Source organism: Jaculus jaculus, chromosome 14 (assembly GCF_020740685.1).
Source record: "Jaculus jaculus isolate mJacJac1 chromosome 14, mJacJac1.mat.Y.cur, whole genome shotgun sequence".
Classification (NCBI taxonomy): Eukaryota; Metazoa; Chordata; class Mammalia; order Rodentia; family Dipodidae; genus Jaculus; species Jaculus jaculus.
The window spans coordinates 70615343-70641808 of NC_059115.1; the positions used below are offsets into that span (position 1 = coordinate 70615343).

At 40.6% G+C, this 26466-nt stretch overlaps 1 protein-coding gene and 1 pseudogene across 4 annotated transcripts in view; both read left to right on the plus strand.

The window, feature by feature from the left end:
* Positions 1 to 26466, plus strand: part of Kiaa0825 (KIAA0825 ortholog) — a 427087-nt gene that overhangs the window by 387512 nt on the left and 13109 nt on the right. The window lies entirely within an intron of this gene.
* On the plus strand, positions 14809 to 15534 carry LOC101597658 (annotated as a pseudogene).

Here is a 26466-nt window from a genome sequence, read left to right on the forward strand (position 1 = left end):
TACAAGCAATGCAAACCTGACTACAACACCTTTGAACCCTAACTTTAAAAAAATCATAATAAGCTGGTCTTAGGAATTTTTCTAGAGCCCATTCCATTTATGCTTGCCTGGAACGTGCATTCACACATGATGAATCATGGGGCTTCCTTTGTTCATGAACAGGGGAAACAGCTCAGAGGCAATTCTTCCAGAGACTTATAATTTTAGGAAAATTTAAGCAGACATAAGCAAATCCTAAAGGAAAGTCTAAAGGCAAGGGGTAAATAAAAGGAAATACTTAACATGTGACTTCCAGCTTCAAATCAAAGAACTACTTAAATCTATGAATATATCTCTCAATAAAAACATATGTTTATAATTGCTAATTAATAATCTTCATAAAACACATGATTCTGTATAGTAATTATTCTGTGTCCTCATCCATAGAAGTATATGGGATATACAAGTTTCAGTATGCTGTGAAGACAACCAGTGTGGTGAATTGTTATAGTAATGACCTTCCAATAAGTCAGAAGTCGCTAGATCTCATGTCATGCCAATGGTCATTAGCAAATCTGATGAGGGTAGAAGTCTGATTTTAAAAAAAAAAACCCTTACACATTGGGATCGTCCTTCTGCAATCCAGAAACCACTCTGCTATAAATAAGGCGGTATGAAAGGGCACATGGGCAGAGGTGCCCAGCTTGAAGACAAGCTGCCCAACACCTGTTGCTGCGTGAGTGAAAGCAAGACAAAAGAGAACGTCGCAGGCAGGTACATGAGTGACAAGTGACACTGTTTCAAGTTGCTGAGTTTTAGGGTGACTTATGACATGGTTGATAACTGATAGATCTGGCTGTCAGTTTCTCATCTGAGGAAATGACCTCATTCTAAGTTGCATTTTCTTCGTCAGCAAAGCATGGAGGGTACAGACTTGAAGTTGCAGGGATAGCCCAGCAGTTAAATGTGCTTGCTTACGAATTTGAAATGCTGAGTTTAAATAAATACTAAGGGTTGAATTTCTTCTTGCTGGCCTGCACATTCAAACTCTAATACTGCCCCCCCCCAGTGTATATAAATATTAACATTTTACAAAAGGTAATGTTTCTATTCTTTGATATAATTTACATAATAGTGCAAAGCCTACACATATGTTTCTTAAATATTTTCATGTATAAAGAATAAGAGCCAGGTGTGGTGGCGCACACCTTTAATCCCAGCACTCAGGAGGCAGAGGTAGGTGAATCGCTCTGAGTTCGAGGCCACTCTGAGACTACATAGTGAATTCCAGGTCAGCCTGGACTAGAGTGAGACCCTACCTCAAAAAAAAAATAAGATTTTTGTTGTTGTTGAAGACGGAGAACATATAGCCGAATGAAGACTTTCTTTCAGACTAAGAAGAGAAAACACATAAAGCTTAGCATCAAGAGTGTGGTGTTGCATTTGTGTGTTGTTAATCTGTTTTAAAGCAGAAGAGAAATCACGAATGGAATGGCAAATAGATTGGCTTTTGAAGGTGAGAATGCTTTTTGGAAAATAACAATAGAACACTTTGCTTGCAGGGACCACATCTCAGGTACCTTTGGATTCCAGGTGATCAGCTAGCTTAGAAAATATCCAATAAATATCCACCAGATGAATGACTACCAAGCGAGGCTGAGTCAAACATTTATGAATTCTACCATGTAAAGTTGAAGATAAAGGCGGTTAAGTTTAGGAAAGTCACAGCTCGGGTCACGCCAATTTCATAGAATTAAAGTTTCCTTAGCTTCCTGCATTCCAAGCAGAGTGTTGAATGAGCCAAGAGAACTTGAACTAGCTTGGATGCTGCTGGCCAGCTGTGTGGCCAGGTACAAGTTACATGAGCTGTTCCCATTTTCGCAGCTGTGAAAAATGAGAATTACAGTATGTACTCTGGATGGTTGTTCTAGCATTAAACGAGAGTATCAGTACAGAAAGCCAAACAGGCACCTATTGCATGATAATTGCTATAGTTTTGATCAAGTCTAGCTCCTCATTGCGCACTACTGGGAGGTGGGAGGAAATACTAAGAGGGGTAAGTTAATGGGTATTTTAGGTATTGGAGCTGTGGCCCCAAATGGTATGGCCAGACACTGGTTGTTTCCTCTTTCTTGTTCACATGTAGCCATTAGGCAAGTAGGCCTGTTCCACCACCACGCACTCTCATCATGACACACTGATCTACCACCTACATATACAATGGGGCCAGGTTGTCATAAACTAAAACCTCCAAATCTATGAACCAAAATAAGCCTTTCCCGTATTTTAGTTGATTTATCCCAAGTGTGCTACAGTAATGGAAAACTGAGTGGGACAGGACCGGTACCAGTGATCAGTGTCTGAGGAGCGTACTTACAGATCCTTGGTGTTTTTTGTTGTGATTGATGGGCTTGGGTGATTTAAACCTTTGTTCCCTACGCAGGTCCTTTCTGGGGATGCATCTGATTTTAATCATATGCGTGTCTAACTATGCATAGGCATAGTATAGTAAATAGGAGAATTTCCCTAAGAGTTCATTCTGGGGACACAGTTTGCTTTACAAAACCAGTCCAGGCTGGGTCAGCTCTAGTTCTAGTTCAAGGACGTGTCTGACCATAGACTAACTAGAAAAGGGAGTTGCAGCCGGGTGTGGTGACGCCTTTAATCCCAGTACTCCGGAAGCAGAGGTAGGAGATCACTGTGAGTTCGAGGCCACCCTGAGACTACATAGTGAATTCTGTGTCAGCCTGAATTAGAATGAGACCCTACCTTGAAAATCCAAAAAAAGAGGAGAAGGAGCTAGGAAAGAGTGGAGTGTTGTTTTGTTGTTTTGTTTGCAGAGGGGAGTGTGTATATAATTCAATGCAGGCGGGGGTCCCAGATTGCTAAATCATCCCTGCAAACTGCCTGCCTCAGTGTAACTTCCTTATTTTCTTCCTTCCTTCCATTCATCTATCCTTGACCTTCCTATGAAAATTGTTTTATCGACTCAACTCAACTTCTGACACAAAATATTTGTGTTTATCTGCTAAGCAGTCTTCCAGTTCTCTACAGACACCTGCTGAGTGCCCTACAATTGAACTCTACCACTTACCACAGCAGAGTGTGGCAGAGCCCTCAGATGAAAGGCTCCATCACACGAGACTGCAGGTGCCCACCTCAGGTAGCAAAGGCTCCTCAGATTACTACACTTCCACAAACACAGTGCTCCCATGGCCTCCTCAGTCTTCACGATCTGCCAAAGTGTTCCACAAAACTTGGGCAAACACCTTCCTTAGGGTTATCCATTTGCTATAAAGGACACATAAGGGATGTGAGTAGGCAGCCAGATCAAGAGGTGCTTAGTGTGAGTGAGACCCAGATGCGGCCTGAGCAGGGGACTTTGTGTCCCAGTGGAGTAGTTGTGAGGCACCTTCTCAACACACAGATGCATTCACCAGCCAGACACTTCCTATCAGTCATGACTTTTATGTAAGAAAGAACAATTTCAGTTGGGAATTTTTATGGAGGTATCATTTCATAGACATGATTGGATTAAATCAAAGACCTTAGGTGATTGATTCACATCCTAGCTCATCAGTCCTCCGCGTAGGTCAGGGCTAACTAAGACTGGACATTGCAACTCGTGGGGAGCAGGAAGTGGGATAGTTTTCTCAGGTGAAGCACAGGGGAAGATGGGGCTGAGAAAGCCTGGCAGAAGAAATGACTTTCTGATCCTGAAAGCTGAATAGTTTACAGGAAAGCGTGGGCTCTTTGCTGTCGTGAACAGCTTGTGGGTAAACGCGACCCAACCCAGGCCGCAGGGAGAAGCAGGCATCTTAGGCAAGGGCAGCTCTGGAGAAGCATTGAGGAACGTGAGGCTGGACTTGCAAGTAGGAGCCAATCCTAGAGTTCTGTAACGCTGATGAGGAGTTCAAGCCTTCTGTCAGCAGTGGTTAATCACCCACAGAGCATCGTTAGAGAGATTCACCTAGGGTTTTGACTACACCAAGACAGCTCCCTACAGCTGGTGTCCAGAAGACAAAGTGATGGGAGCAGTGAGTCAAACAGGCCCTGGAGACAGTTTGTCTGCATGGTTTCCTTTGAATCAAATGAAAACCTATAAACTCTTTTAAGATTTTTCCCATCTTCAGCCACTGTAACACTATAAAGTATAAAACCGAGGTATGAAAATGTCAATATAGGTTTTACTTTTCTCTGTTGATTAGGTTTCTTACCAGACACTGGCCTCCAGTCCTTTCACCTTGATGCAGTGCTGTTTTCTCCTGGCTGGATATGCTATGCTGTGCCATGTGCTGGTAATACATTAGATTAATAAAGCAATTATTTAATTGACTCTAATTTCATTGGCATTCCTATTAGCTAAGGGAGAGTGGCTCAATCACTGTTTACATTTGCAAAGCCAATATTATGGTTTAAATTATGGCCTTTGGATGAATTTGAAAATTGGAGCCTGATAATCCTTGAAGCAATATTTACAGAGGACTCTTTGTCTTTGTAAAGAATACAGGGAATGGAAACAAGAGTGCATTAAATCATAGGAGCTTTTAAATATTCATTTTGTAATCAGCCTCTCTGGTTTCTGAGCCATTATCTAACTTCATAATTCTTGTTGTAGAGAAAGCCAAGTCTCTTGCTTTAATTTTCCCATGAAAACATAAACCATTTCTTCACAATCTCCTTTTTGATTCTAGTGAGCAGGAGTCCCAGATATAATGCTTACAGTGCAAATATGCTTCCTCAATAGAAACCCAGCTAAAATTCAAAAATGAGCCAGTTTGAGTATTGATTTTAAATGACCTCTACCCAGCAGCCTTTAATAAAAACAGTTCCAACCACCCAATAAAAATAACTATAAAAACACAAAAATTGATTTTAGAACATCACAGTTCTGAAGGCAGTATATCAAGCAACCTGTTAGCAATAATTTTTCTATAAACCACAAGATGGAGGAGGTAGTCTAGATATTATTTCTGCTACTTCAAAAATGAATAAACTAATGTGCCCAGATGATGCTTGTGAAAATGTGCTTCAGCTTAAAGGAAAGTGAAATTACTGGGAAAAAAAATACCACCAGTATATACAAAACATGGAGATGCAAAAAAATACACCAGACAATGCTACCAGAACCCACTATGAGACTAAATAAAATCAAATTAACAATAGCACCCCTCCCTCAGGATCCACAAGCAGCTGATTGCTTGGGGAGGGGAAGACATTTTCTTTAGTAATGTAGCCATTCACAAGTTGTCCATGACACTGTAACTACACCCTCACCCATGCTCCTGTATGTGACGCTAACTAAATATAATGGTTCACCAGAAACAAAACCAAAAAAGAGACAGGAAAGTAGAAGGACTGTTTGGTTGGAAGGAAGGAGGAGGTCAGTGAGAGTGGGACAGGGGTAGGAGAAGGTAACAAGGGGGCAGTCAATGTGATCAAAATACATTGTGTACACATGAATGAAAATGTCATGATGAACACATTGCATGTATAATTAATATATGCTAATACAAACATTAAAAATAACAATGTTAACAATATGTAAGACCTAGTTAATTTCAAGAAAAGGGGAAAATATATTTAAAGTAGGTATGTTAATGAAAAACAAAGTCCCTAAAAAGGAACTAAAATTAGTCAGGATTCAGTACTTTCCATAGAAGGATGGAATGCCATAGTCTGATGTTACAACATCTACAGCATAGTTTAGCACCATATTTTCATGTTTAATTGACAGAAGAGTGATGAAAATAGTACATAGATTCCCATATCTCCCTTTTCCTTCTGTTGATATATCGCAAAACCAAAGAAGATTTATTACAACTAAGAAATTAACCTTAGGGCCTCGAGAGATGGATCAGCAGTTAAGGCGCTGGCTTGCAAAGCCTAATGACCAGTTTGATTCCCCAGGACCCACATAAAGCCAGATGCACAAAGTGGTACCTATATCTGAAGTTTGTTTTCAGTGACTAAACACCCAAATTCATTCATTCATTCATTCATTCATTCACTCACTCTCTCTCTCTGTCTTTGCAAATATATTAATAAAAAAAAGAAATTAACCTTAGATCAGAGTGTTGGAGGTTGGGAAGTTGGCTCAATGGTTACAGCACTTTCCATAGCCTGCCAGCCCATGTTCAATTCCCCATTAGCCACATAAAGCCAGATGCACAAAGTGGCATATGTCTGGAGTTCATGTGCACTGGCAAAAGCCCCTGACAGATCCACATTCCCCCCTCATTGCAACTAAAGAAATAACAATTTTTTGAAAAGAAATTAACCTTGGTTATTGACAACTCTATTAATTGCATACTAAAACATTTTCAGATTTAACCAGATTTTCCAGTAATGTCCCTTGTTGTTTAGGATTCTACATTCCATTTAGTCATCCTGTCTCCTTAATCATCTCTAATTTGAAAATCCTGAGTGGTTTTTATGATGTGGCCCCTTTTTGGAAGAGTACTGGTCAGATATTTAGTAGAATGTGCCAGTCTGTTTCTCCCTCATGTTATGCCTTAGTGGGAAGGAGGTTAGAGAAGTCATATGTCTTTCTTAGCATATCATAACAAGCGCTGTACAATGTCACTATGTTTTATAACTGGTAATGCTGTACTTGATCATATGGTTAAGCTAATGATTCTTAGATCACTGCAGTATGAAGTTTTACTCTTTTCCTTATAATGACTCAATCTCTGGAGGGAGATACTTTTTTTCTATGGCCATGATTTATTTAAAATTTGATTTTCAGCTTGAAACAGGTGCTTTTACAAGTGTGTATTTTCTTTTATTTATTAGAGAGAGAGGGAAAGAGAGAATGAAGCAGATAAGAGAAGTGTGCCAGGGTCTTCAGCCCTGCCAACTCCAGACACATATGCCACCCATCTGACTTACATGGGTATTGGGGAATCAAACCAATTTTTTAGGCTTCTCAGGCCAGTGCTTTAAACATTAAGCCATCTCTCAAACCCAGCTATGCATTTTCTTTTTCTTTTGAATTGTTTTGAGGTACGGTTTTCTTCTGGCCCAGGCTGACCCGGAATTCACAATTCACTCTCTAGTCTCAGGCTGACCCTGAACTCTCAGTGACTTGAGGAAGATACATTTGACTCCAGTTCTCAGTTTTTTGCGTGTTTTTTTTTTTTTTTTACTTAGGAAATGCAAGTATTGCCCTTTATTAAGTATATACACATATTGTGTGGATCAGTACTTTGTTCTCATTTATAGCTGAGTGATATTCCAAGTAAAGAATGATCTAAGCTGGGTGTGGTGGTGTACGCCTTTAATCCCAGCACTCGGGAGGCAGAGGTAGGAGGATTGCCATGGGTTCGAGGCCACCCTGAGCCTCCATAGTGAAATCCAGGTCAGCATGGGCTAGAGTGAGACCCTACCTCAGGGGGAAAAAAAAAAAAAAAAAAAAGAATGATCTAAGACTACCAGGGAGCAGGGCTGGAGAGGTGCCCAGTGGTTAAAGGGGCTGTTGCAAAGCTGGCCTGGGGGTCAGTTCCCCAGCAGCAGTGAAAAACCAGATGCAAAGTGATCTCAGAGCACCAATGACAATGGGAGGCAGAGCCAGGAGCATCCAGAGCTCTTCATCTAGCTGCTTAGATGTTCCTTCACAGACTGGCAGTTCCTTTGCAGTGCCAAGAGACTTTGTCTCAAAGGAGGTGGATCACAGACACTCCAAAGCTATCCTCGGAGCTCCACACACAACTGTGGCATGCATGCTCACCACCAGCACACACGCACAGACTTTTAAAATTCTCAAAAACAATATCAAGGTTGTTTATAATGGTTGGTTATTGTGAATATTTTAGCATTTATTTAGATTTCACATGTAAGATAAAACATGTAATATCTGTCTGTCTTCCTACTCCATTATGCTGAGTATTAACTTTTATAACATTTCTATTTGTTAATTCATTCACTTATTTGTCCAAAAATTTGTCAGTAACATAAGTTCCATAAGCAAGGGGAAAATATTCATAGTTGTAACACTATCACATCACATACCTGCTTTACTGCCCACCTCACCAGAGGTATTTAACGACGTTCATCTCTAGATAATATAGTATGTTTTTTCAGTAATCTACTCTGAGGAGTGAGCTTGTAAAATTTCACTCACTCCATAGCTTGGCACTTTTTAAAGAAATCTCACCTCGTTAGCTACTATACCCGCTTAAATACAGGCAGACTCACGGCTCCGATCCTGAGGCACACGCACTGTCTTCTACAGGACGATATTCTTCAAGTTTTCAAGTTGAGAATTAATAGGCTGCAGAACACACCACCAGGAATTTTAGGGCTTGGAAGAACTTGGTTGTAGCAACAGATCTTCTTTATGCAAGGATGACTCATACTCATTATTTCAGGTATTAGATTTCGAAGTAATATTGTGATCATAACAAAGAATTAGGATAGATTACAAATTCTCAATATTTTTAAAAAAAAACCTTGACAAGGAAACAAAAAGTTAAACTGAGCTTGTCAACAGTATGTGGTCTGTCAGGTGTGTTCTTTCTGCTTCCACACGATACAAAATTTAAGGTTACTGATTCACATTACTCACTCTCTGACAGCTTAGTTTCATTTAATAACTAGGTTAACCTTTTCCTCATAAAATGTGATTGGTAATATTTTCAAACATGATAAAAACAGTGGAGTGAAGCCAGATGTGGTGGCGCACGCTTCTAATGCCAGCACTGCACAGAGGCTGAGGCAGAAGGATCAGGGCAAGTTCAAGGCCAGCTTGAGCTACATAGTCCCAAGCAAGTATGAGATCCTGTCTCAAAACAAAATTTAAATTTCAAAATTGTAATACTAGCATAATGTTGATTAAACTTGACTAAACATCAGAACTGAAGATAACATTTTTGTTTGTTTTTTTGAGGTAGGGTCTCACTCTAGCCCAGACTGACCTATGGAGTCTCAGGCTGGCCTCAAACTTACTACAATTCTCCTACCTCTGACTCGTGAGTGCTGGAATTAAAGGTGTGTGCCACCATGCCCTGCACATTTTTTGACTAGTCCTATCTTTTCCCAACATTTTATTATTTATGTGTGTGTACACGTATTTATGTGTTTACTGGATATAGTGCAGCAGTTTCTCTGTTGCATTTTTTAAAAGAATATTTTATATATTCACCTAATTGAGAGAAAGACAGATAGACAGACAGACAGAGAGAATGGGTGTGCCAGGGCCTTCAGCCACTGCAAACAAATTCCAAATGCATGCACTACCTTGTGTATACGAGTTATGTGGGTCCTGAGGAACCGAACCTAGGTCCTTAGGATACACAGGCAAATGCCTTAATCACTAGGCCATCTCTCTAGCCCTCTGTTGCACTTTTAAATGAGAAGTTCTTATCAATACTAGCCATGATAATGTCATGGTTACTTACAAAGAGAACTAATCTAGATTCTATGAAGGTAGGTTGGAGCTTTGGAAAAAGAAATCAGAGCCGCAGCAAGTCTCAGCAGTAATGGACTTGTTTACAAAGCAGCATAAGACTTAGAGAAAGCAATTTTTCAAACTCAGGACTTTTTGATGGTCAAGTATTTAGTCCATTGGGTCATTAATGTGCTATATTCCCCAAGCATCCTTCATAGTTCATCTTTTAGCTAGTGTTAAGAAAGAATTGGTCTGTGAGAGGATTTTCACGTTTTTAATGATGATTCTAAATCGTTAGGGAAGGCCCTCTTGAGTATATGTTAATGCTTGTAAATGAAAAGGCTTGCAAAAACCCTATTGCTAATGACTGGATTGTCAGTGAGGTTAGGCCTATCACATGTCAATAGATATGATCCATTTTGTTATACATGCCTAGGCGAATAGAGATTTTAGCAACAGAGAAAATTTAATATGGAAATAAGGATTGTAATACAGTAACAAGAGCTCATAACATGAATTTAGACATTAGTGGAAATGAACTTTGAATGTCAGCTGCCCATAACTAAATTAGATTTCCTATATTCTTGTCCAAATTATACATTATCACAAATAGTATATGGGGATATAACTGAAAAAAAAGATGAAAGAATTTGGCTTACTAATTATATCAATATCAATTTAAATTTTTTTTTTCAAGAAAGGATTTTTATTTTAGCCCAACCTGACCTGGAAGTCACTGTCTAAGTCCCAGACTTGCCTCAAAATCACAGCAAACCTTCTGCTCCAGCCTTCCCAGGGCTGGGATGAAGGTGTGTGCCACGTGGCTGGCCTCAATTTTAAAATTTTTTTCGTATGCTTTTGAGGCAAGGTCTCACTACGGAACCCAAGCTGACCTTGCACTTGCTATGTGGCCCAGGCTAGCCTCAAACTCATTATTCTCAGACTCCTGAGTGTCGGAGTACAAGTATGCACCACCACGCCTTGCTCAATTGTTTGGTTTTGTTTCTCGAGTGTTTCTTAGACATTTTCCTAAAGCTGTGACAGCTACTCTACCTTAACTTTTCACAGTTAAGTACAGAAGGAAGGGCTGGGGTAGTAGGTCAGAGGCAGAACACGGTGGATTCCTGAGCTTCATCCCCAAATCCACATACACCCAAGGAGAGGTAGGTGCTGTTATGATATATGCGTATGGAGAGAGGTGCATCAGTCAATTAATATTTCAAGGTTGAGTTTTAATTAGGAAAAAAGTACAAGAAAGATCACAGCTGTCTTTGGGCTGTGACAGTAAGGTAAAAAGTTCTCTAGTGAGGCCTTCAAAAATGATACTGACCAGTTGTATTAGGATATTTTGGGGGGAGTTTAAGAAAATGGTCCTTGACTTTTTTTAATGAGAGGGAGAGAGAGCAAGAGAGAGTTGGCTGGCCAGGGCCTTAGCCACTACCAATCAAACTCCAGACGCGTGCGCGACCTTGTGTGACTGGTTTACGTGGGTTCTGGGGAGTTGAGCCTTCAGGCTTCACAGGCAAGAGCCTTAACCACTAAGTCATCTCTCCAGCCCCTTGACTTTCTTTTTAAGTTTTTATGGGAACTTGAATAAGTGGACATATTGCAAATTTGTCATATTCCCATTGGGCAACCCTCTTACACGCCCCTACCCCATCCCATCCACTGAGAGTGCTCTTCAGTGGGGTATTGATGGTCACGTGGGGTCACAGTTGTCCCCATCAGTTAGTTTCTGTTGGGAGGACAATACCTCACAGTACACCTTCTGTCCCCATGGCCCTTACATTCTTTCCTCCGCTTTTTCTTCAACGTTCTCTGAGCCTTGAATAAACTAGACTTTCTCTGGTACCTAAAAGTTTTGGGGTGGTCAGTTAGAATTCTCTGTTCACAGTGACACCTGACACACACACTTCAAAACTAAAATACTATAACACATAATCCCACCTTAAACTGTGGCAACAGATATTGAAATTACTCTAAGCATTGGAAGAGGAAATAGGGTCAAAGCCTAGTATCTAGAAACAATGAGACAAGTGTGGTAGAGCACACCTTTAACCCCAGCACTAGGGAGGCAGAGGTAGGAGGATCACCATGGGTTTGAGGCCAACCTGGGGTTACATAGTGAGTGCCAGGTCAGCTTGGCCTAGAGTAAGACCCTACCTTGAGAAAAAGAAAAAAAAACCAAAACAACAACAAGAAGAAAGAAACAATGAGACAAGAATGGTTGGAAAAATAATCTATTCTCTGCAAAACGGTAGAAATTTGGAGTATGAAAAAGATAATGGGTAAGCTGAATGGGAGCATTTTAGTACATAGCCAGTGTCTAATTTTATTTAGTAAAATACCAGCTGTCTGAGCCACTTAGGGCTTGCCTCTCTGCTGCGGGAGTTCTCCTGGAAGATGCCTCGTGATGTAGGGCTGGAATCACAGCAAAACTGTTTAGCTTTGGGGAGCACGTCTATTTTTTCTTCACCTGCCAAGATAAATAACATGCCAGTGATATGTTCATCCACAATATGGTAATGAAAGGGGAGGCGAGCATGCAGGGCAATAGCTATGGGAATCAGTCAGAACAGAGGGAGGAAGGAAGACGTTCAACAAATAATTCCTAAGTAATTAGGGATATTTGTACTGCCTTCCTATTGTGACACCCATTCAACTAGAAGAACAAATGCAAAGAAATGGACTCCTAGGGTAGGTAATTGGATGTAGTAAGAAAGAAAACTGCTCAGGGTCCATTGAGGAAAAAGATGCAGAAAGAACCTTCATGAAGCCCAGCATGGTGGCACGTGCCTTTAATCCCAGCACTCGGGAGGCAGAGGTAGGAGGATCGTCGAGAGTTCAAGGCCACACTGAGACTACGTAGTGAATTCCAGGTCAGCCTGGGCTAGAGAGAGACCCTACCTCGAAAAACAAAAAACAAAAACAAAAACAAACAACAGCAACAAAACCCCAGAATCTTCATGAGCCTTCCTACGTGAACTGTCAACCAGCAGCTCTCCTGCTGGGTGGCTGAGGCGCCCAGCCCTGTGGACAGTGCAGTTTCTCTGCCTGTGCAGCCTGCAGACAGCCATTGTGGGACTGCCAGCCTGTAAGCTAATCTAAGAAGCCCCTTTAGCGTATATTGAAAGTAGAGAAAGAAAACTGAACATACGTGCCAAGGACAGACTTTAGATTTAAAAGGATTATAGCTTTCAGATGTTGTTTGACCTCTTTAGGCGGGATGAGCTTGATGATGGCTTCCCTGGCCATACTCACATCAGAAACCGCATCACGTACATTCTTCACGAGTGCTCAAACAAGTTCTGTGTTCTATACAAATGGGGGAAATTCAATTCATAATTGACAAGGTATGAATTTTTTATACTTGAAGTCATGCGGCTGCCACATCAACAAATGTAATTTCTTAGCAAATATGTCTTATGTTTATATTTATAAAATGTACACAATTGACACAGACCCCAAACGGGAATAAGTAAGCATTCTAGACATACTTTGATTTGCAAACTCCATTCTTGGAAGCGTTCATTAAATTAGGAATGAGGAAGGCATGCGAACAAGATGTTCTTAGAATTTCAATGGCCTTTGGACCTGGTGTCACTTTCACAGATTTCTGCAACGGCTTGGACCTTCATCGGCTGAAGTGTTGACCTTACTCTGTTTTGCTTACTGTTTTTGTTTTTTAATGTATGGTGAGATGCTTTCAAAAGTGAAAGTAATAAATTATTAAAACTAAGTAAAAATAAAAAAAAATCCTCAGAGTCTCATAATGAAAACCTGCAAGCTGTGATAGTTGCCGATGCCTGTGTGTGAAGCAGTCAGGAAGCCTCTGTGCAGCTCACGCTGCTGAGACCCCCCCCCCCATCCTTCCCTGAAGCGCGCTGCCTGGTAACAATATCACCTGTCCCGCTTGCTGGATGGCAGCCTTGTCCCTTTCCCATCAAGAGATGCAGCCTAGGGCTGGAGAGATGGCTAAGTGGTTAAGGCATCTGCCTGCAAAGCCAAAGGACTCTGGTTTGAGTCTCCAGGACCCACATAAGCCAGATGCACAGGGGCGCATGCATCTGGTCTGGAGTTCGTTTGCGGTGGCCGGATGTCCTGATGCACCTATTCTCTCTCTTTCTCTCTGTCTCTGTCTCTGTCTCTGTCTCTCTCCCCCTCTCTCTCCATATATATATACATATATATATATCCCTCTTTCCCTCTCTCAAATAAATAAATAAAATATATTTTAAAAAGAAACAGATGCAGCCTAGTTTTACTCCCTTTGAATCTGTTGTTTATGACTCCTATGCAAATAGTAGAACACCATGGAAGTAAGGCCAGGCCACTTTTTAAATATATTTTTTCTGGAGCTGGAGAGATGGCTTAGTGGTTAAGACACTTGCTGCAAAGCCAAAGGACCCAGGTTTAATTCCCCAGGACCCAGGTAAGTCAGATGCACAAGGTGGAGCATGTGTCTGGAGTTCATTTGCTATATATATATCCTTCTTTGTTAGCAAGCAGATTGAGAGAGAGAGAGACAGAGAGATCCATTACAAGGGCCTCTAGCCATTGATAATGACCTCCAGATTCATGTGCCACATTGTGTGTCTGGCTTTACGTGGGCACTAGGGAATCAAACATGGGCCGTCATGCTTTGCAAGCAAGTGCCTTTAACCACTGAGCCATTTCTTCAGCCCCAGGTCAGGCAATTTTTTAATTTTTTAATGCTAGGTCCTCTTTAAGTAAAAGTAGTACACCTTCTGAACTGTGAAACTGTTGGAACCTTGAAATGCTGCCAACGAATTCCTGGTAACTGGATGCTGGAGGCAAGGCCAAGCCACATGGAAAGACCCTGTGTAGATGTCCCTAAGAACAAGTTACCTGCAGATCTTCAGATTGTCCACCTCACTCACTAGATAGATGAATCAACATGCCACAGATGAGAATATTTTCATACTTCAATCTTCTAAAACGAAGTTCCACAAATGCCTGTGTAGACATAAATTGGCCCCTTGTAGCCTTTCTAATATTTTTTTTTCATGCAATAATAGTGCCTGAAATACTAAGAGAAGTATTAAGCAAAGATCCTGAGAAGTGAGCAGGCCATCACTTATCCTTCACTAACTTCCTATGGTATTTGTTCTGGTAACTGAAAGTATGACACAGAATTGTGATTTTTTAAATTTTTTTTAAAAAAGTTATTTGTAGGGCTGGAGAGATGGCTTAGCGGTTAAGCGCTTGCCTGTGAAGCCTAAGGACCCCGGTTCGAGGCTCAGTTCCCCAGGTCCCATGTTAGCCAGATGCACAAGGGGGCGCATGCGTCTGGAGTTCGTTTGCAGAGGCTGGAAGCCCTGGTGCACCCATTCTCTCTCTCTCCCTCTATCTGTCTTTCTGTCTGTGTCTGTCGCTCTCAAATAAATAAATAAAAAATTTTTAAAAAGGACCCGCGACAAGATGCAGGACCCCAATGCAGACACTGAGTGGAATGACAGCTTACGCCAGAAGGGCATCTTGCCCCCAAAAGAAAACCTGAAAGAACTAGAAAAGAAAGAATTGGAAGATGAGGAGCAGCTCATTCTTCAGCAGTCAGTGATAAATCATATGAAGATATGACTTTGGAAGAGCTGGAGGATAATGAAGATGAATTCAATGAAGAGGACGAACAGGCTATTGAAATGTACAGGCAGCAAAGACTGGCTGAGTTGAAAGCAATTCAACAGAAGAATAAATTTGGAGAGGTTTTGGCGATCTCAGGAAAGGATTATGTTCAAGAAGTTACCAAAGCTGGGAAGGACTTGTGGGTAGTCTTTCATCTTTACAAACAAGGGATTCCTCTCTGTGCCTTGATAAACCAACACTTCAGTGGACTTGCCAGGAAATTTCCTGATGTGAAGTTTATTGAAGCTATTTCAACCACCTGCATACCCAATTATCCCGATAGGAATCTGCCTACAGTGTTCGTTTACCTGGATGGTGATATCAAGGCTCAGTTCATTGGTCCTCTGGTGTTTGGTGGCATGAACCTGACTAGAGATGAGTTGGAGTGGAATCTTTCTGAGACTGGAGCAATCAAGACAGACCTGGAGGAGAACCCCAAGAAACCGATTGAAGACGTATTGCTGTCCTCAATACAGGGCTCTGCACCCCTGAGGAGGGACAGCGATTCTGAGGACGACTAAAGCCACAGTATCTGAAACTTTCTTGCCCTTCGAAACTCTTGTGACAAATTGTTTGGATTTTCTTTTCTTTTTTTTAAGACTAAAAGCAAGAACAAGATCTTTTTTTAAAAAAAAAAAAAACCCTTTTATAGTTATATCTCAAATTTCATACATTTTGGAAATAATTATTGTCGGGAATACTACAAAATTCCTTGAAATTCTCTTTTTTTAAATTAACATTTCTTTAGGAAGAAATTAAATCAGTCATTATTATGTCAAATATATATGTTTTCCCATTTATATTTAAGTAAACAGTGAAACTATTTACTATTTTTTGAGCTACAACTATACTGAGGGAATATAGAACTTTAAAAAATATGTGAATAAATTATGCAATGAAAAGTTAAAAAAAAATTTTTTTTAAAGTTATTTGTAGCTGGGCATTGTGGCACACACCTTTAATCCCAGCACTCGGGAGGCAGAGACAGGAGGATCGCCATGAATTCAAGCCCACCCTGAGACTACATAGTGAATTCCAGGTCAGCCTGAGCTAGAGTGAGACCCTGTCTCAAAAAACCAAAAAAGAAAATAATTTATTTGCATGCAGACACACACAGAGAGAGAGGGAGAGAGAGAATGAGCAAACGCCACGAGTTATAGCTGCTGCAAACAAATTCCAGATGCATGTGCCACTTTGCACATCTGGCTTTATGTGAATAGTGGGGAATTGAACCTAGGTTGTTAGGCTTTGCAGGCCTTAACCCCTGAGTCATTTCTCCAAATTCAGAATTGTTTGTTTGTTTTTATTAATAGCCAGGCATGGTAGTGCATGCCTTTTTTTAAAAAAAGTTATTTAAGGTATTTATTTATTTACTTATTAATTTGAGAGAGACAGAGAGAGGCAGGCAGACAGAGAATGGGTGCGCTAGGGCCTCCAGCCATTGCAAACAAACTCCAGACGCATGCACCACCTTGTACATCTGGCTTACGTGGGTCCTGGGGAATCGAACCTGGGTCCTTTGGCTTTGCAGGCAAACACCTTAACTACTAAGTCATCCATTCAGCCCTCAGAAATTTTTTTTTATTTATTTAATCTTTTTTCAAAGTTAAAACAGTTGTTTTCAAATAGTTTTATTATTTAAAATAATCATAGGGCTGGAGAGATTACTTAGCAGTTAAGGTGCTTTCCTGCAAAGCCTAAGGACCCATGTTCAGCTCTCCAGGTCCCACGTAAGCCAGATGCAGTGGCACAAGCATGCAGTGTTGCTCATGTGCACAAAGGGGCGCAAACGTCTGGAGTTCAATTGCAGTGGCTGGAGGCCCTGGCGCACTAGTTCTCTCTCTCTCTCTCTCTCTCTCTCTCCCTCTCCTCTCTTTTGCCTTAAGAAAAGTCCAGTTTGTTGGGCTTGCCTCAAAATAATAATGATAAAATAACAACTTAATGTTAAAAAGCAAGGAACAATAATACTAACTCCCAGTGTGGACCATTTCTTATGTGCAAGACCTATCTGAAGTTAGCTTAACTTTCACAATGACCCCAATAACTAGACATTACCATCCACATTTGCAGATTAAAAAGACTGAGGCACAGGCAAGTGTAAATCACTTAACTCAAAGTCAACAAAGTAAACCATGAGGGATTCTAACGTGCCCCAAAATTTCATGAACTTTTTACCCAACACTATTGCATTTAAGCAGTGAAAAGTAGAACTTAAATAGCAGGTCTATATAGATAGCTAGAAACAGGGCTGAAGAGATGGCTTAGCCATTAAGGCATTTGCCTGTGAAGTCTAAGGACCCAGGCTCGATTCTCCAGGTCCCATGTAAGCCAGATGCACATGGTGGTGCATGCATCTGGAGTTCGATTGCAGTGGCTGGAGGCCCTGGTGTTCCCATTTTCACTCCCTCTCTCTGTCTCTAATAATTAATTAATTAAAATAAATCTTTTAAAAAATCAACAATTCAAAATAAGTTTTAGATTTAGGCATGGTGGCACATGTCTTTAGTCCCAGAACTCAGGAGGCAGAGATAGGAGGATCACTGTGTGTTCAAAGCCAGCCTGGGACTGCAGAATGAGTTCCAGGTCAGTTTGGGCTAGAGTGAGACCCTACCTAGAAGAGAATAAACTAAGTTTTAGAAATGTCATTGACCTAAATAATTTGATGAATCTTCTCACTCAACCGCTTCCTCTCTCGTTTGAAAGTCGTTGACACCATGTGAGGGAACGTGAGCTGGAGCTAACCAAAAGATGAGAGATACTGAACGTTCCTATATATTCGGGTGACGTGTTATTTACTGATGGATAGCAACCACGTGAACTTATGAAAATTCTCTGCACTCACTCTCTAGCCAACTTACTGTTTTGCCATTCTGAAATTCTACTGAAATTCTATCTGCTTTCTAGGCATTTTGCTAAAAATGTTGTTCCTGACCCCAAGCCTTAGGAGAATCAGAATAGCTAGTTTGGCATACTTACAGTGAATTTCAGAAAAGGGATCCAGGGTGTTGGGTTCCATTTCCAGAAGGACCTGATACCTTGTAGGCATACATTTCTATACAATTCAGCGCCATATAATAAGATGTCTTAAGTTTGCTTCCACTCTTAATATAGTTCAATTCTATTATGGTCATTTTTCTATAAATTCTTTCCATTATTTTATTATGTATTTCTTTCAACTCTAGCAAAACATATTTCTCCAGTGTCTGACTACCTCATCTCAGTATCTTGATCCTGAAAAGACACTAAGTGCTGAAATGCATTGAGCTGCATGCTCCTGTGACTTTTCTTCTGAGTAGACTGTGATGTCATCGTGATCCTTCTGCTTTCTCTTCACACCCTCTGCAAAAGGGACATAAATGCATTCCTGCCGCTCATTTCCAGTGGCTAAAGTAAAGCATCTTGTAGCTACATTCAACTTCAAGGGACTAGGGACACAGTTCAGAAAACCCACCCGAATAGCTACCCCCACCCCCACACACAAAGACATCCCGTAACTTATAAAATATATACCAGAGCTTAGGAAAATTTGTGCATCTAGATGAATGCTTGTTGTTTTTATTTATTCGAGACAGAGTCTTGCCATGTCACCCAGGCTAACCTTGAGCTGCAATACACAAGCCTCAGTCTCCCAAGTGCTTAGACAATAGGTATGACCCACCCTGCTGCTCAAATTAATACTGACTGTTTTGGAGAAAAGTTAACTCCGATGATAATTTTCTAAATGGGTGATTAATTCAGCAAATATATATTGTGTCCCTACTACTTGCCAAAACTATGTACTAAGATACTATGGTGAAGGTAATAAACAGAGTCTTTTACACTCACAGAATTTACATACAAGTGCTTATCAAAGTTACATCAAGAAAATTCAAGGCCAGGAGTGGTGGTGCACACCTTTCATCCCAGCACTCGGGAGGCAGAGGTAGGAGAATCACAGTGAGTTTGAGGCCACCCTGAGACCACATAGTGAATCCCAGGTCAGCCTGGGCTAACAAGAGACCCTACCTTGAAAGAAAAAAAAAAAGAGAGAAGAAAATTCAGAGGCATTTGCATTGCTTTTAAGATTCAAAGTCTGTTGACAATGATGCTGGCTTTCAATAATTCAAAAGAAGTTTTTGTTTGTTTATTTTTTTTTTCAAAATAGGATCCCACTGTATCCCAAACTGAACCGACATTCATTCTGCTGTCCCAGGCTGGGCTCGAACTCACAGTGGTCCTCCTACTTCTGCCTCCTAAGTACTGGGATTAAGGTGTGCCCCATCACGCCCAGTTCAAAAGAAGTTTTAATTTATTAAAGCCATTCTGATATAACAGGTGCTTCTGTTCACCAACTCACCTGAGCCATGAAAACAGTGAAAGGAACACATCATCGTCCGCTGATGGCAGCAAAGGGAAAGAGTACACACACGAACCACCCAGGGCTTCCGTCTACGTGTGCTCTCTCTCAGCTTCTTGGGGTTAGGTTAGAAACTAGGTAATTTAGCAATCCTCAGTCCTATTTCATGATGTTGCAAAGTTTCTTGCCCTTTGCCTCAGTTCACCATAACAACTCACCCTCCTCCTTACAGTTTTTTTTTTTTTTTTTTTTTTAGTATTTTATTATTTACTTATTTGAGAGAGAGATAGATAGATACAGAAATAGGCAGGTAGAGAGAGAGAGAGAGAGAGAGAATGGGTGCACCAGGGCCTCCAGTCCTGTAAGCAAACTCTGGATGCATGTGCCCCCTTGTGCATCTGGCTTATGTGGGTTCTGGGGAATTGAACAGAGGTCCTTTGGTTTTGTAGGCAAGTGTCTTAACCACTAAGCCATCTCTCCAGCCCCTCCTTACAGGGGTTTTGTAAGTAGTGAATGAAATAATGGTTCACATTTCTCCCTTTGGACCTCTCGGGAACAGCCCGGAGTCTCTATGGACAACAGCAGGTGGCCAGCCTTCTGGCCACCCTGCCCGTGTGCCTGATGCTGGTGAGCCAGGCCTGCATCCCAGCCACGTCATAACAGCATGAAGGTGGATCAAGGGACCAAGGATGGAAAGGAAATGATGGAATTATTGCAACTGTGTGTAAGTGCTGGCGTCTCAACACCTGTGGGTATGAAATATACTCAGGTCAGTTCTAATTCTGGCCTGAAATGGAGTAGCAAAAAAAAAAAACAAAAAACTGTTCTTCATCAGTCAAAGTCCTGTCAAATGCAGAACGGATTCTTGAACTATGAGTTCCAAGAGAGAAGCTCATGTTTCAGCAAGTGAGCTAGGAAACACAGGGGCTTAGAGAGACGTAGGTTGAGGTAGGAACACGCGGGAGCCAGTTGCTTGAGTCATAATCCTGGCTATATCACTGACTAGTTGTGTGACACAGAGTATTTCCTGATATGTACCAATAGTAAGAATGAATAATCTTTTATATAGTTATGAGAGAGAGAGAGAGAATACAGGTATGCCAGAGCCTCTTGCTTTACAAATTAATTCCAGACTCACGTACCACTTTGTGCATCTGGCTCTATGTGGGTACTGGGGAGTTGAGCTCAGACTAGCAGGCTTTGCAAGCAAGCACCTTTAACTGCTGAGCCTTCTCTCCCACCCACAAATAATCTTATAAAGTAATTGTGAGAACTAGATTACTATATTCAAAATATTTGGAATAACACTGGGCACATTTAAATTTTTAAGTATTACAACAGCTGCTATTATTGTTATTATTATATGATATAAACCCCATAATGTCCAGAACACAGTAAGTATTCAGTAAATAATTAGATTACTAAATGAAAAAAAATGTCCAGTCTATATAAAAATAGGCACTGATTGAATGAAGAGTAACAGTACCACCAACTACATGAAGCTGTCATTTTCTCCTGATTTCTAGATGAGTATTTTTGTTGTTGTTGTTGGTTTTTGGGTTGTTGTTTTTTTTTTTTTTTGGCTTTCCAAGATAGGGTCTCACTCTAGCTCAGGCAATCCTCCTACTTCTGCCTCCCAAGTGCTGGTATTAAAGGCATGCACCACCACATCCGGCTCTAGATGAGTTTTAAGTTTATAAATTCTTAACCAATTTCAAGCAAAATTTGAGCTAGGTCTATATTTCAGCTCCTTTTCTAAACACAATATTATTATTAATTTGAATGATTCAGTTGGCAACAGATTCTCTAACTGATGGCTCATTTTAAACTGTTAATATGTATCCTTTTCTTCTTAATGAAAAACAGATTATTTCATAATATTTGAGCAAAAATATTGCTTTGATAGTTTAAATACCTTTCAATGTAATAATATAATGAGCAGACACCATATATATGCCTGTGTATAATACATTCACAAAAATTCCATTAAACTTTTCAGAAATATCAAGTTTAATAAAAGGCTTCTTTTGATTTATTAAATTATATATTCCTCTGAGAAAAGCCATATGCTTCTGGCAAGACACAGTAGTTCTGACACTTCTCTTAGTAGAGAACAACCTTCTACCTCAGCATGAAATGCTGGCTGGTAACACGACCTTGGCCTCTGTCGAAATTCCTATATTTTAAAAGAATCTTCTGTTGGAAATGAAATCTCTGTGGAGATGTGGATGATTTACTCACGACAGAATAGTTTGGATTCCATTACTACTCCTGGTTCCATTCCCATTTATGCTGTCCTTAAGCCATCATGATTTAAAACTTTGCGGTTGGCGTTCTTAGTTGTCACATTCACTGGTGTATGACTGACTCTCCTACTTACACGTATAGAGCAAAGCATATTGATTACAGTGTATTCCTTGGACACTGGAGTTGTACCGTAGATGTTTCTGAAGGCGGGAAATTGAAATTAAGGATTTGGCGCTTATCCTCGAGCTTGGAAAGATTCCTTTTAGTGTGTCCATAGGAGCTAAAGGAATCAGCCACCTTGCAAAAGAAAACTCACTTGCCCTTTTGGAGAACTTGCTTGATAAATGATATATAGCGAGTTATCATACTTATGAAGCAAAATCTTGACTGAAACAACCAAACTGTCCATTCATGATGGCAGGTATTGCTGTTCTTTAGTATTTGGGGCAGATTTTCGTAGACATAATTATACTGGTACATAATTCAAAATATACTTGTATTATATGTACTTCTATGTATCTCTCCCTCTGTGTGTGTGCATAAACATTGGGTTTCAGAAGTTCTAAGTAGCATTCAATTAACAAGCAAATATATTTTCATTATATAACCAAATGAGCCTTTTTTTTTTTTTTAGATATTTAAGTGCTCAATTGGGTAAAAATGTGAGGAGTTGGAATAATTCACTCTGCCTATTTTAGGGAATGCTTATGTTGGACTGGAGAGATGTCTCAGTGGTTAAAGGCACTTGCTTGCAAAGCTTGATGGCCCAGGGTTGGATCCACCAGGACCCATGTAAAGCCAAATGCACCAAGTGGCACATGTCTCTGGAGTTCATTTACAGTAGCAGGAGGCCCACAACCCCCTCTCTCTCTTACTGCCTCTCTCTCTCATGCTGGGCAGGAGAGATGGCTCAGTAGTTAAAGGTGTTCGCTTGCAAAATCTGTTGACCCAGGTTCAGTTTCTCATGTTCCCATATAAGGCCAGATGCACCAAGTGGTGCATGCACCTGGATCCCTGGTATGTCCATCCCCTCTCACTCTCTCCCTTTCTCTCTCTTTCTGCCTGACTTTTTCTCTGTCTCCATCTGCCTAAATAAATAAATAAATAAAATGCCTGTGTTGTAACAAAGATGTGACTACCATTTATATGTTCTATAAATATGACTACCATTTTTATGTTCTATAAAAGTCTAATGTCAGCCAGGCGTGGTGGCACACACCTTTAATCCAGCACTTGGGAGGCAGAGGTAGGAGGATCATCATGATTTTAAGGCCACCCTGAGACTACATAGTAAATTCCAGGTCAGCCTGGGCTAGAGTGAAGCCCTACCTCGAAAAAAACAAAACAAAATAGTCTAATGTCCTTTGCATTTTGTGGAGATTTTCATATTAAAACACAAAGTCCTGGTTTATCTTTAAACTTGAAAATAGAACAGTGCAAATGAATTTTAATTTCCTTATATTATATTTTTGCCTTTCTTTGGTAGATGTGTTTCCTTAACTCTTTTTTTTCTCCCTATTGGAATCCCCCCTAAACTAGCACACCTTCCATAGCTTGAGGCAATAACTAAATTGACCTAGAAAGTAATTTATAATGATCTCAGATTCCAGCCTGGTGTGGAGGCATAGGCCTATAATCCCACCACTTAGAAAGCTAAGGCAGGAGGATCATAAATTTGAGGCCAGCCTCTGCTATATAGTGAATTCAAGGTTAACCTGGAACTATATTAGTCAGTTCTTACCTTAGAACAAAAACCCTGCCTCCCCAAAATACAAATAAACAAATAAGAAAACCAACCTCCACTACTTATCAATTTAGAATAGTTTTTCCTTCCATCTATTCATTCCTAAAAGCCTCTACTGTAAAATCATGTAAGTACTCATAGGACCCCATTAACTAGCCATGCTAGAGACTTAATAGGAAGTAAAGAGGAAAACAAAACTTTTAAAGTGTTAAAATTACAGCTTATAAGACAACTTGAAATGTTCTCTTTTAATGAGGTTAAAGCTGAGCAGTTAACCAACTGTTTCAAATTACATAAAAAGAATATTGACTTCTCCATTTCCAATTAAATATACACTGAAAGGGAGAGACTGAAACTATGAACTCTTCATAAAACTTGTTGTTGTTTTTTTTTAACATTTGGCAAAAGTGATGTTAGTTTTTTTTTTTTTTTTATCATTTGGAGAACATGTTAGAAACATTGTTTGTTTTGAGACATGGTCTCATTGTATAGCCCCAGGCTAGCTTTGAATTTTTTTTTTTAATTAAGTAGAAGCTTTGTAGGGAAACATCATGTGTTCATACCATCGTTTCCCTCCTCCCTGTCCCCATTCCACTGAGGGCGCTCCTCAGTGGGATTGCTGGTGTTCACCATGGGGGTTGTGGGATAAGAGCTGTGAGAGCTTTTGAATTCTGTTTTGTTTTGTTTTGTTTTGTTTTGTTTTGTTTTGTTTTGTTTTGTTTTGTTTTGTTTTGTTTTGTTTTGTTTCTCAAGGTAGAGTTTCACTGTAGTCCAGGCTGACCTGAAATTCACTATGTAATCTCAGCGTGGCCTTGAACTCATGGCGATCCTCCTACCTCTGCCTTCCGAGTGCTGGGATTAAAGGTGTGTGCCACCATGCCCGAATTTGAAGTCTTTATATTGCACAGGTGGGCTTCAAACTCCTGATGATCCCCCAGCCCCTCCCTGCAAAGTGCTGAGATAACAGGCTTATACTAACCTTGCTGGAATGTGAGATTTAAAAAAAAAAAAAGAGTTTTTATTTATTTATTAGAGATAGAAAGGGAGAATGAGCATGCCGGGGCCTCCAGCCACTGCAGCCAAACTCCAGACACATGTGCCACCTTGTGCATCTGGCTTATATGAGTTCTAGGAGAATTGAACCTTCTCAGGCAAGCGCCTTAACCGCCACGCCATCTCTTTTTATAAATCTATTTCTAACTCAAGTTTGTTATGTCTAATATAGGTCTTACCTGTTAAGTATGGTATTGTTTAGTTGTTAGGCCTGTCTCTAAAACAAGACAAATTTGTGGTTTTCTGTGAGGAAGACAGTGATACTAGAATGTTCTGCCATGGAGCGAGGGATGGAGCCCGGTTGGTAGAGTACTTGTTTAGCACAGATAAGGCCCCGGGCTTTCTCTCCACCTGCATGAAACCAAATGTGTGGTGCATTCCCGTCACCCATTACAGCACTTGGGAGGCAGAGGTAGGTGGATCGTTGTGAGTTCGAGGCCACCATGAGACTACATAGTGAGTTCCAGGTCAGCTTGGACTAAAATGAGATGCTACCTCAAAAACCAAATAATAATAATAATGAAATAAAATGCTGTCATTTAACTCATTCTGGTTGTCCCATTCTATAATATCTTTCTCACAACCATTCATGAATTGCCATACTCACGGTGTTTTCACAAAAACAGGACAGCTTTATATATGACCCCTCCCTAAAGTTTCTCTTTCCGGGCAAAGTGCTGTTCAGAGTCACTTCCCTATAGAAATGTTTTTCAAGAACTGTATCAAATACTATGGATTACAATCTCACTATGGTTTAATAATGACTTCACTAATCAAACAATCAGGACATCTTTACGTCATCAATTCTGCTGCTTTCCAACAAGGGAAGAAATACAGGATTCTTCCCCAAAGGTACTCGATTGCCTCATGAGTACAGGAAGAAATGCATGAATGATGCCTTTCTCACAAACAGTTACTAAAACGAAGCCTAGGGAAATAACACCAGTGCCTTTTATTAGCACTGACATTTCACACCTAAACTGAAATATTACACAAAACCTTTATGAGATAGTGAAGATGGATTCAAAATAATTATTCAGTCTACTGATGAGTTCTCAGACACCATAGGCTCCCTGAAGACAAGACAGGACTTGAACTTAGTAAGTGCTCAGTAAATGTTTGGTGGATGCGTGGGGCAAATTAGTCACTCTGTCTAAAATGATTCCTTCTGATGCACTTCAGATGGGCCATAAACCAAGCAGATTTCTTAGAAATGAAACTAATATTAAATCCAATATAATAGTAACTTAAAAAATGGCTACTGAGGACTGGAGAGATGGCTTAGCAGTTAAACACTTGCCTGTGAAGCCTAAGAACCCCGGTTTGAGGCTCGATTCCCCAGGACCCACGTTAGCCAGATGCACAAGGGGGCGCACGCGTCTGGAGTTTGTTTGCAGTGGCTGGAAGCCCTGGCGCTCGCTCGCTCTCTCTCTCTCTCTCTCTCTCTCTCTCTCTCTCTCTCTCTCTCCCCCTTTCTCTCTCTGTCTGTCACTCTGAAATAAATAAAAAAAAATTTTAAAAATGGCTACTGAGCTGGAGAGATGGCTTAATGGTTAAAGCTCTAACCCGCAAAGCCTAACAACCCGAGTTCAATCCCCCAGTGCCTACATAAAGCCAGACGCACAGACAAAAGAAAAGAGCTTGCAACTACTAGTTGTCTGTCCTTCTTTCCTCCATCCTCTCTCTCTCTCTTTCCCCCCCTCTTGTGTGTGTAGAATATGTGCACAGTATGCCCAGTGTGTGTTTGATAAATGGTGTATGCCTAGGCATACATCCCACGTGCATACAGGCCAAAAGAGAAGATCAGGCATCCTCTTACCCACACATGAGCTATGTCCTTAAGATGGTTCTCTCCCTCAACCCAGAGCCACTTTACATCAATGAGCTACAGAGAGGCTCTCCCACCTAAGAGGCTCACCCACCTACCCCAGTGGGTTGGGATTACAGATGTGCACATATATGTACTTATTTATTTGAGCGAGAAAAAGGCAGAGAGAGTATGGGGGGAAGGGAGAGAATGAGCGTGCTAGGGCCTCCAGCCACTACAAAGGAACTCCAAACGCATGTTCCACC